Source organism: Chamaea fasciata, unplaced genomic scaffold (assembly GCF_029207755.1).
Source record: "Chamaea fasciata isolate MVZ Bird 193981 ecotype frontalis unplaced genomic scaffold, bChaFas1.0.hap1 SCAF_20, whole genome shotgun sequence".
In the NCBI taxonomy this organism is placed as follows: domain Eukaryota; kingdom Metazoa; phylum Chordata; class Aves; order Passeriformes; family Sylviidae; genus Chamaea; species Chamaea fasciata.
This window is the reverse complement of record NW_027094105.1, coordinates 8,738,939-8,751,319: the sequence shown is the minus strand read 5'-3', so window position 1 is coordinate 8,751,319 and position 12,381 is coordinate 8,738,939. Positions and strand designations below refer to the sequence as shown.

The 12,381-nt window shown below is 46.3% G+C and overlaps 1 long non-coding RNA gene across 1 annotated transcript; it reads right to left on the bottom strand.

Moving 5' to 3' along the window:
* Nucleotides 1–6,189: 6,189 nt before the first annotated feature.
* Nucleotides 6,190–8,594, bottom strand: LOC136299433 (uncharacterized). Its single transcript, XR_010723503.1, has 5 exons — nucleotides 8,526–8,594; nucleotides 8,242–8,429; nucleotides 7,776–7,859; nucleotides 7,042–7,085; nucleotides 6,190–6,254 (listed from the first exon to the last, which is right to left on the bottom strand). It is a non-coding gene; the product is annotated as an uncharacterized lncRNA (long non-coding RNA).
* Nucleotides 8,595–12,381: the final 3,787 nt, after the last annotated feature.

The window sequence follows — 12,381 nt, the reverse complement described above, 5'->3', positions numbered from 1 at the left end:
CACCAGGTAGATTCATACCTGAAGCAGAGAGTTTGTATTTAATTATTAAAGCCCCACATGTTCTTTGGAAGACTGTTGTAACTCTCCTATTCAAGTCTATTTCATGGTGATTTCCAGGAATCACACTCAAGGTGTGGGGACATCTAAAAGGTTTCAGTCAGAGCAGGTTTAAAATAAAAGAAGTTGGTGCTACTTTGATAACAAAAAGTTTTTAAAGCCCTCAAACTTTGGAGGGTGCCAGGGTGATGAATCAGATGAGTTCATGAGTGTAAAATGTGAAGGTTCAGTGCTTTCCTGAGGCTTTACCATCAGCAATTATATCATTTAACACTTGTAGTGTGTTCACACGGTTCTTACAAATTTTACTCAGAAATCACTGACTCTCAGAGGCCTCAGGAACACTGAGAAAAGGTCAGGACTTCCTGGGTACCAGCACATTTGAGAACTGAAGGGAAGGGGATAACAAAATTATTCTTTTCCTTGTGATTACTTCAAACTCACCCGAGGAAACTAATTCATTTTTAAACTGGTGAGAATCAGCAGGATGTGGTGGGGAAGAATCAATGGAGGATACAGGACGAGGGACAATGTCTAATGCAGAAATAAACGGTGCAGAATGCAGCACAAACAAATTACTTTTGCTTAATAGGTGGTGTCACATAATAGACAACATTTATCACTGTTTTACTTCATAATTTCAGCTTGCATTCACAGCATGCCAATGCTTGCACAATTATGTATTTATTGCAAACACTTCTCCAGCACAAGGTGGCTGAACAGGTACTGAGTGGGTTTTGCATGGAAATTCTACCCCCCAAAATCTCCCCCAGTTAAAATGCTCAAGTTTTTGGGCTTTTTTTAATAAGAAAGATTTTACTCAGAAATCAGCCTCAGCTCATGTGGTTCAGTGCTCAGTCAATGGACTGAGTCAGGCTTTTCAAGCTGCTGCTCTCAACTTTTCTGTGTGCTGAGCTGTGGGCAGGGAAGCTGCTGGACACAAAGGACTTCCCAAAGACTCAGTGGGACTGCCCTGAGATTCCCCTGTGCTTTGGGAACAGGGTAAGGCAACATCTCCTCTGTACCACTGAAGGAATCACAGCCAACAGCTTTTATTTCTCCATTTGCAGCAGCCTCTGAGATGCTCTGCAGGCTCATGTGAATCGTGTCACGGGGGAGATGGTGTTTTTCAGACAAGGAAGAGCTGAACTCCCTGTGGGGCTGAAGTCACTTCCTGTAATCCCATGGACTTCCTTTGGAAGGAATTATCACCAGATCTGTGCATGGTGTTCACAGCAGGAACACAGAGGGATTTGCCAGGATCTGCTGGGCTCAGGAGGGCTGGGATCCATCCATGTCTTTTAGGAAACACCTCGCTGTGTCACTTTGTTTTGTGCTTAGCAGTACTAAAAATGCATTTATTTTGTACTGTCTTAGCTCCTCTGAATGCACCGGACAAATTAATATGTGGATCTAACAATCTTTGCCTCACCATGTTGTTTATTTCAATTAAATCTTCTTTTTATCTGCATCGTGTTCATTAACTACAGCAACTATGATGCTAAAGTTCAAGAGCAGCCTGCATTCCTGATGAGAGCAGTTGATAGAAGAAACTCTTTTGATTTAAATATTCTCCTGGGTTTTTTTCCCCCTACCTACGAGCAGATGAATATTTTATAGCTGTGGTGACTTAATTTTTTGTTAACTACAGCAAATTTATAATTCATCAAATTTCCTGAGTACTCTGGCTCTGACCCCTGCCCCTCATTCATCTCTTTGTAGCCCTGCCTTGGCTCTTTCAGTGACAGAAACTAATAGCCAATAAAGACACCATGACACTGGCAGTTACAATGATGAATGCTTCACGTGGCATGGTCTTATTATGACCCACTCTCAGAGGAAGAGCAAGTCATTTTTCAAACAATCCATTAAAACAAAAAAAAAAAAGGAGGGAGAAGGAAATTATTACATATTTTATGCATTTTAAATCATACTTAGGGACTACAGCACGTTATGCTGATAATTCTGTTTGGATTTTTTTATTTCTGCTTCACACAAGTTGCTTGGGAACTTGGCTGGTGTAAAGTACAACCCACAGCACTTCCAGTTCTTCCCCACAACCTCTGAATTCAACCATTTCTATGCAAAGCTATAGCATTAAATGGGTAAAATGGCACCAGGAATTCAAACCTGCCCTTAGAAATACCTGTCAAGTAAAACTGAGAACCAACAATTGAAACTTGGAAACTCCTCTGAGTTTTCACTGCCTGGATTCGCTCCCTGCTTGGCAGGCCAGGAAATCCCTGCCTCTGGTGGCACCCTTAATTCATTAGGGAAACAGAACAGAATAGGTGACAGACAGCTCTTCCCACCGAGGATGTACGACTTATTTTTCATTTCTGATGATTTTTAACCCTGGCAGGTCTGAAATTTAACTGCTGCAGGCAGTTCTGTCCACTAGTCCTTGCAATTTCTCATGGTTTTCAGCCTTACCTTTCCCTGCCACTGCTCTCTCCAGAACACAGGACTTGGATGAAAGCTGCCTCTGGTGTTCTGTTTGAATTCTCCATGCTGAGCGTCTCTCTCTTTGCTCTTTAATCAGGAGGTGAAAAGAAAACACAGAAAAGAATTAGTGTAGCTAAAATCAAACTTGCTGAGCCCAACAATCCAATCCCAGCTCCATTTTGGAATACAAAAGCAGGAGTCTTTTTTATTGAAACTGGTTGCCAAACATGCAGGGCTCCTTCTTTATTTTCTTTTTGTTGTATAGATGTCCCAGCAAAGGAAGCAATGGCCTGGATCAATCCCTGAAGCTCCATCCGTGACCCTGTCTATCCATAAAACACAATAAACAGCCCTGTCCAAACTGCTGCATCCCCTGGGTGCAGTGGGACCCCTTCCCTTGGTGTCTCAGCAGATCCAGGCCAACCTTTCCATGCAGAGCAAACACTGAATACTTGGGAAAGTTCCCAACTATGGGACATCATTGCTAACCTGGGATCTTTGGGGCTTTTTATAATCCCTTCCTTGTCCAGGGAGGGTAAATCCTTCTCTGCCTGCTATTTTGTGCTCTTCCTCAGGCAAGGAGAGAACAGATTTGGGTTCAGAGCACTAAAACCCAGAAAAAACAAATGTTTGAGAGGCATTAGGCTGCAAGGAGCTGTGCAGATGCTGGTGTTCAACAGCTGAGCTCGTGCATGTGTGGAAAGCAGCACCGTGCTCCCAAGGCTGGGCTGCAGGTGTCTGACAGAGGGAATACTTGGCAAAGCAGCTGTGACACACTTCTTTCAGTAATGGAGCAGAGGCAGAAAAAGATACAGCTGAACGGAGTGTCTGGAGCTGTTAATCCCCAGCCTCAGAGTCTGAGTCTGTCCCACAAGTTGAACAGTTTGTCTGGCAGCTTCCTCGCTCACTTACGTAAAATGGTCTGGGTTAAAAACAAACTAAACAAGCCTTCCCTCGGGAATCCCTCAGCCCGGATTGTGCCTCTGGCTTCTGGCTTTAGGAGGGGTAACATCAGGCACTGGTGGCAGGAAATGCTGCCTGATGCAGCTGGAAAGGGACACGTGGCTGCCACAGACCCGAGGGCAGCACCACAACATCCCTGCAAAAGGTGGCGGGGAGCAAATCCAAGGGAAACGCCCCTGGAAGCTGGCGGGGTGTGCCAGGGACGGCAGTGCCCGGTGAATTAACACTAATGCTATTACAGCAATGAGATTTGTTACGTGCAGCTTTTCAGCCCCGGCTCCTCCAGTCTCGTGTTCCCTCAGTAATCCCTCCCGGCTGAGGCTGCCGGGCTGGCCCCGGGCAGCTCCCGGCTCCACGCCTTGCTCCCAGCAATCCGAGATCTTGAACCACACTAAACTAAAGTGACAGCTGTAGATGGATGGTTCCTCAGCCCCAAATTTAGCAGCGAAGCAGGATAAGAAGCTCTAATAATATTTGCTTTCAGATCCACACCAGTTCCACTGAATGAACTGTTAAATCCCCTGTAAGAACTACACAATTCCTGCTTTAAGTACCTGTGGTGCCTTTCCTCACTACTGTACTGCCAGCTCCTACTCCATGTTTTATATGTGGCAAAAGGAAGGATGTGGGAGGGGAGAAAGGGGAGAAAAAAATAGATTAGTAGCAAATTCTTTACTATTTTGAGGAAATTTGTGAATTTGTGTGTGCTGGGGAGTAAATCCGGTGTGGAAGTGGACTCAGCACAGCACAGAGAGGTTTAGACCTGCAGAAATAAATGGATTTAGCACAAGAACATGGGTGATGCCCCCCAGATATCACAGGGAGGGGTGAAATTTGTGCCAAAATTCCAGCCTTTCTCCATAAATTCCAGAGCACCACTGACCTCTGTGAGCTGGAGCAGGAGGAGCAGAGGCCACTCTGCAAACCTTTCTTTTCAGGGCTCTCTTTGGCAAGGGGTCTTTAGTAAAAATCAGGCGCTCCTGCTCCCAGGGTGCTGCTTGCTGCTTTCTCTTCTGCTCCTGGATCCTCTTCTTGAGTTGCTCTAACTTATTTTGGGGGGATTTTCTCCACAGCTCTTCCAGCTTCTGATCTCTGGCTGTCGAAAGGTGGGATGTAGGAAGCAGGAGAGCCGTGGGCACGGGAGTGCTGCTGCCACAAGGGACAGAGAAGGATCTGCTCCCTGCAGGGGAGCAAGGTGGGCAATGTAGGGAGCAGGGAGATTTTTCCTTCTGTGCTGGAAATCCTCTTGAATCTCCCAGCTCCCTGAGATTGTCCCTTCTTTGGCTGTCCAGGCTCTTTGCAGGCGCCCATGTTCCAGCTGAACCTTTTCCACCCACAGCCCAATTCCTGGCAGGGCTGCAGCGTCCTGAGGCTGCCCTGGGGGACAGAGGGGACATTCTGGATGGGCCAGAGATCACAGCAGGGCCCTCAGGCAAACAGCTCTGTGAACGAGCAGGGAAGAGAACAGCAGAGCTTCTCTCTCTTCAGAAAAAAAGAAGATAAACAAGGGTCAGTATGTAGGATTAAAAATTATTCAGTTGGTCAAAACACTGACATGAGTGACTGCTGGGTTTGTACATGTGCTGATGGTGACCTCAGCATCTCCACAGAGTCAGCATTTTGCCACTCACCAGCAGCCTGGCAAAAGAAGATAATATTAGGGAAGTACAGTGCAAATTGTGATCTGATATGAGACATTATGGGCATGGGCAGAGAACTGATGTCAGGCACTTCTTTCCTCCAGTGCCTTGTTGGTCACAGCTGAGGGAGAAATTGTTTGGTGACTATTTTGTTCCTTTTTTTTTTTTTTCTCTAATAAACAGACTTTTAAATCCCTTTACGTGTGCCTTCACCTGCTCACCCCCCAAGTGGTGTTCATCCCACCCTGCTCAGGTTATTATTTACCTGTGGGCTGGAGCAATCTCATTGCTCTTTTTCTCACTCAAAGCTGCTTCGTCTTTGTTCCTCTCACCATCTACAGCACATCAAAACGATGTCATAATGTCAAAAATATTCCTTAACCATTAAATTCAAAGAGCAGCTTTGACTGGGGACAATCCCCTCCCAAAAAAACTGGCCCATAAATATTAAATAAATATTAAATAAATATTAAATAAATATTAAATATTAAATAAATATTAAATAAATATTAAATAAATATTAAATAAATATTAAATAAATATTAAAGGCTGGCATCTGAAACTGTTCCCAGCCAATAAACCACCTCAGAAACAAATATTTAACAGATGTAAAAATAACAAGTCTGTTCTTGTCATTAGCTTTTAAGAACGTTCTGGAATTGGGTTAAACTTCCTGCTTTTTTCTTCTCCCACTTCATCTTTTGGAAACGATTTAAAACACATTATGTATTTCCTGCCAAAGTTAGCAAACAAAATGCTCCATTTACATCACTTCAGTGGGTCTCTAGGGAAGAAACCCTCAGAGGAGAAGCACAGGGAGCTTTCACTGTGCTGTAGCTGGTGGGTGTTGATGCTGCAGCTTTTGCTTGAGCTCTCCTCAGCAAGGTGTGACTTCCTGTGCATTGTTATATTTTGCTGGGAACACGACAGAAAGCTGATGAAAATGCACACTTGCCTCAACAAAGAGGGTTTTTTCACTATCTCCTGTCACCTTCCTTTCCCTCCAGCACCAAAGCAATCCCATCTCAGCGGTTTCCCAGTAACTCAGGACTCACCAAAGCTCTTTTCGTGCCAAAGCTTTCTTCTGGCTGCCTGCGATTTGGCACAGCTCCACGTTTGATGATAAAATTTGTTTTCAATCCTTTGTAGCTGTGAAAAAGCAGATTTTTCTTTTGAAAGGAGACATATGTTTTGGGGTTTTTTCTGGAGTAGCTTTTTGCTGGCATCCACTGCTTCTCTGATTAATTTTGCAGCTCCTAGTTACTGTGTAAATACTGGCTTGTCTGGGCATGTTCCATGTGGTATTTCCTACAGTTGGAAAGAATGCAATTGACTGGGAAGATAAGAGGTGAAATCACCTCTCTCCTTTATTTGCACTTTGCATGTGTGTGCGCCTCAGATTTTTACTGATGTTTTTAAAAACAGCGTAAGCTGGAGGTGACCCCAGCCAAGAGCAACTTGAGCAGTGGGATGCTGCTGTCAGGCCTTTGCTGTGCAAGCAACACCCCGTGGATTTGGATAATATCCTGCATTTATCCAAGGAATGTCAGTTATGATGGCAGCTGCTGTGCCCACAACTCCGTCATGTTCCCTACCCAGAGGATGATAAGACAGGGAGAATCCAGAGGATGTCCCAGCTGTTGTTCTGCTCAGGGCTTCAAACGTGAGCAAGGCAAAGCTTTGTCTGTTCTTGTCATTAACTTTGTGAGTGTTGTGAAACTGGGTAAAACTCCTTGCTTTTCCCCTTATCCTCTCTTTGTTATTTAGCAAATAAAAAGGTGATGTGTTCACTGGGAGAAAAACAAACCATGTGGAAGGTTTGCATTGCTTTCAGTTCGAATATTTCCATGGAATTCAGCCCTGGAGGTGATGCACAGGCAGCTGACAGAAAGAGATAAAAGTGTGTGACGGCAAGTGCTGCCTGAACTGCACATACCACTGCTTTGGCTTCCTGGAGACCCTTCCAAGCCAAGGCCACAGCTGTGGGATCAAGAGATGAAAGATATTTTAGCACCTCTTCACTACTGACAGTTTCCCCTCGTGCCCAAGCCAGAAGAGATCACTGAGCTGGTGGCTGAAACACAGAACTGCTCCTGAGAAATTGTGTCTGGGCTGCTTTTGTATCCCAGTGTGTGCTGAGTTCCATCAGCTCTCTGGGCTGCGTTAGTGCTTATTCAGCAAAATCCTTGCTGTTATTTAGCACACATTTAAAAAAGACTGAGCTGAGTTTCCCAGTTCAGTCCTTTCTGTAGTAGTTGCTTAAAAAAACCCCAAACTAACACACATACAGAATTAATGGTGAAAGAACGGCTCATGACTTTTTATGGAAAAAAATAAGTGACACATCAGATAGAGAGAAGCTCCTGCTGTGAACTCATTGAATGCACTCGACAGAAATGAGCTGTGATGCTTTCAGGCTGAGGAGGTTCACAGAGCAGGTTTCTTTAGAAAGCAGCATGTCATGGGGGGTTGGTGTTGTTCTAAGGGCTATGAACAGTTACAAAACTGCCCAACACTCCCCAGACTTCAGAATATTCGCTCCATTGTGCCTGAAGTCACACAATCCAGATTAAACTGAGCGCTGAAGTCTTTTCACGAGCAATAAAACAAAGTTACCCAAGCCTCTGCTGTGACAGTGCAGAGGAAAGTGGAAGCTCATTACCCACATACCAGTTAGAGGATCCAGTTCTCCAGAGGAAAAGCTCTTCTCCATCTTTCAGCTCTGCTACAGCTCTGCTTTCTTGATCTCTATGTCTGAAACAACCATGCAAAAGGACAGGTCACTGCTGCCCTCTGAGAACAGCCCAGAGTGCTTCCATGCTGATAGAAATATAAATTTTCTCATCTCTTATTGCTGACTCTCCATAAAGAACCTCAGCATTTACAGTTTTTTGGTGTTTGCAAATGTTTCCTGCTCATATTAATTTTCTCAGCCTTGTGGAGGAATCTTAGGAGAGACAGGGAGATGACAGAGCTGGTCAATGTCCTGCTGTGGGTCAGTGCACTTTGCAGAGCTGCTTGGGGGACCAGGAATGGTCAGAGAGTTGGGAAAATCTGCTCCATCCATCCATCCATCCATCCATCCATCCATCCATCCATCCATCCATCCCTCTGTTCCTGCCAGTTCAACACTTACCTTTTGAAGCCTCAGCCACACATGGAACAAAGTCTCCACTCAGGAGCGGTGCAAAAGCCCTTTGGAGATGATCTGCAGTCTTTCAGGAGTGGCTGATCCCAAAGGTACTTCCGAAGAGAGGCGTGAGAGCGATCCCAGCACTGAACTTCTTCCCATGTGCTGCTCCATCCACAGGCTCCTGCCACCAGCTGGGAAGGCAGGAGAGACACAGGTCAGTCCCTGTCCTGCCCATGAGCCCCGGGAGGAGTCCCACCAACCCTTCCAGGGCTCAGCCATGGCCACACCTTTGTTTGTGCCCCTCCGTGCAGGGCGACAGCGGCCACAGCGCAGGGAGAGGCTGTTGGGAGCAGAGGAGAAAACAAACAGCAACAAGAAGAGCCTGAATGCTGATCTCAGCTTGCAAACACGTGGCAAGGTGCCAGCAGATTTCGTGACAAGCCCTTGTGTCCTTTCCAGGGCGTTTGGCATCCTGGCGGTGACCACTGGCAGGGCAGGGTTGCTGCAGAGGACAGGGCAGGGTGAGCAGCCGGGCTGGGTGGGAGCAACTCTGGGATGCCAGAGCAGGGAGAGGGACCAGATCTCCCTGATTCCTCATCCCAGGGCATCTTTCCTCCTTGCAGAGCAGCTCTTCCCATTCCAGGGCATCTCTCCTCACACCTTTCCCTGTGGGCTCACCCAGTGTTTGATCCTGCTCTCAGCCACTTCTGAATCCCTGCTTTCAGGAGAGCTTAATTTTTGTGTTCTATTTAGGGGAACATTCTAAAAAAAAAAGTTTCTGGTCTTTATGATTATAAGCAAAAACTTGATAATATAAAAGAAATGTATACTAAAGTCTCAGGTGTATATATCTCACTTATTTTAAAGGTCAAATTTTTTTAAGTGTAAGTATTTGAAATCTGGGCTGTGACCATTCAGGTTCTCCAGGTTTTGGGTTATCCGGAGGGAACAGTGTGATAAGCCAACAGCAGAGGGCAAACGCAGCCTGTGCACTGGAGCTGCAGCGCTCGGTGTTTGGAGCCTCCCGGCCCCAGTTTCTGCCAGGACAACCCAGGGGAGGGGCAGGTGCCACCTTGGACAAAGACAGCCTGGGCTGGGAAGCAGCAGCAAAACTCTCACAGCAGCAACAATTCACTTTCCTTTTCGTTTTCACTCTTTTTATGGAGCATCTGATGGACTTCATGTGGCTGTGATGTCCTGGACTGAGGCCTGACAGTGCATTTCTTACAACCCCTCAAAATTACCTCTGCAAAGCCGTAAAACACATTTCTTCTTACCCCACTTACTGCTGCTGTGGGTTGAACTTCAGTGAGCACCCCAAGAAAAGGCTCTGTATCCTGTTCTCCCACCCCACTGCAGAGCAGAGCCAACTGTGTGCTGTTCCATCAGCATTCTGGTTTATATTGAATCTGACTCCTTTTTCTGGTTTATATCTTCAATTGTTTGTTAGTTCATTCTTTACAACTCTACAGATTTGCTTTTAGCAGCAATGTCAGGATTGTGAGCGTTGGTTATTACTGGAAAGCACTCGGAGGGTGGGGTGAGACACTGGCACCACATCCTTCCATGCCCATGGATCCCTGTGGTCTCTGAGAAGTCCTCTTGAAGAAACATACTCGGCCTAATCTAACAAATGCCCCTGCTCAGAGCCTGTGCTCAGATATCCCCCAGAATTTCAGCTTTTCAAGCCTAACCAAACAAGGAATTCCTGAGCTGCAGAAAGTTCCCGTTTCAAGCTGTTCCAAGCCAACGTTCCGGCCTGATTAGAGGTTTCAGTGCTGGGAATGCAGAGCCTGTCCAAGAGGGGAGCCACAGCTATTCCAAGTGATAAGAGCCCTAATTGCAGTCCGGGGGCTCAGGGGTGGAACCTCAAAGAGGGGAGAGAACACAATGTGCAACCTCAGCAGTGGGAGGGCAATGCTTAGGGGAGATCTGGGAAGATTTGGGAAGATGGGACACTGTGACAGCCACCAGGAAAGCCCAGGGCTGGTCCCAGGCTGCTGGGATGATGGGAGAGCCCAGTGGAGCAGGAATGTCTGTGCTGTGACAGGCAGAGCTCTCGGCAGGCGACGCCTCTGCGGTCCCTCAGGTCGGACTGGCGTCTATTTTGGCTCGATTCTCTCAGCAAGCTGTTGGAGCTGACAAGAGCCGGGAGAGTGACAGATTGCCACTGTGTTATGCTGCACATCTTGGAGTGTTAGACCACAAATCTGCTGAGAGATGAAGTGAAACCTATCACTGGGCCAAATCCCACTTCTGCGGCGTGTGAAACTCCCAAGTCAGGGAGCCCAGTGTGAGCTGAGGCAAAGAGGAGCAAATCTATCAGGATTTGTATTTTAGATCTGTATGAGCAGAATGAGCCAGTCATGGACAGTTCTGTCCTGCTGACTCCACAGCTCCTGTCTCATGGAACCAAGGCAGGAAGAGGCCCCAGGTTTTCACTCCCATGGCATTTTTGAGGCGCCAGCCCCCAAAACACTGAATTTCCCCTACTGAGATACTCCAACTACCACCTACTCATTTTAGCAAATCGGACAACAGGCTATGGCCTATTCAGAGCAGCTTATACAAAGGAATTTTAGGCTTTTCCTGGCAAGGATATTGCAGAGTTTCCCATCTAAGAACCAAGGGAGGTGCAGCTGATCCCCCACATGGGGTTATCCCATGAGGAGCACACTGTTTGGGTTTGAGTGTCCTTTTTCCCAACCAGCACATCCCCCTTGTTCACACGATGCTGAATGGGGCAAGAAGTGCCCAGCTCTGCCACACTGTGGCACTTGAAGCTCCAGTGTGGATTTCTGCTGTTTTTGCAAGGCAAAGGCAAGGGAATTTGGTGTTTACTCAACCCTGTACGAGGCTGTTTGGAGTCTGAAGGTTTGTTTGCTATGGACTCACCCCCCAGAGGCTTCAGTTTCTGCTGCTGTGCACTGTCACTATTTAGGAAGTATTTCACCCAGTAACCCACAAGGTCTAGCAAAATTCAGGAAGTGCAGATGTATGTGAACCAAAACCAGAAATTCCTCCTGAGTCTTGATGTTTTGAAATTTTTGCACCCTTCAGACGTGCTCCAAGAATCTCACAAACAACCCCCATCTCTGGCACACACACTCCTTTATTCTCTTGCTGGTTTGCTCCCTGTTCCTGGTTTTGTGGGAGTGTTGTGAGTTCCCTCACTTATGGGAGGGAGTCCAGCTAAAAGGAAAGAAAATGGTATTTCTTTGTTGATTTTTTTACAGTGCCTGACTAAGCAATTTTCATGGTAAACCATCTTCACAGCAATTGTCAGTTAGCAAACAACCGAAGCCCAAATCTAGACTTCGATTGCAAGCTGGATGTGACATGAATTTTGTAATGAGCATATGGAGGGAAGAGGCAGCTGATAAAAAAACCAAGTGCACTGCTCTGAAATCTGACAGCCAAGGCCTCAGTCCTGCACCCCCTGGAATCTGTGACAAGACGCTCCCTGAAGTTAAAAGGGACAAAGATAAAGACACTTAATAAATTGGGATTTGATTGGAACCCGCAAGGAGCTTAGGGGACCACTAGGCTTTGAAGTCATTCTTAGCAGTACTTATCATCTCTCAAATCAGCTGCATAATAGGACTGAGACAACTGAACTGCCCCATTAATGGTGCCATGTCACAGGTCCTGAGGTAAGACACGAATTTCTTCCTCCACTGGTAACGTTGTGAGAAATCAGTGTTCATGTAAAACACCCAGAGACGGGGGAGGATTCTGATTTTTTGCCAGTACCGCTGATAACATTTCCTCTTTTTTTTTGTTGTTTTTCTGTTTTCAGTCCTAGCAGATGAAATTCCTAATTCCTTCCCACGCTGCTGGGAAGCAGCAGATCCTTTTCCCATGGGCTGTGCCATCCCCACAGTGACTGAGTTGCACTGAGTGCTGAGAACAGCTCGGATTGCAGGTGGGAGGCTGCCACGAGGCTGCGCAAGCTCAGGGAAGGATTTGCTGCAACAGAGACACGCTGCCTTTGCTTGGCTGGCAGCCAGAAACACAAGGGAATATCGAGCCTGTATTTTCCTACTGATGTCCTAAAATAACAGGAGTAATGTGTGTCAGGATAAAACTAGACCTTCAGAATATCTGGATTTTATGCTGCCTGCCAAGTGGTGTCTGGCAAAG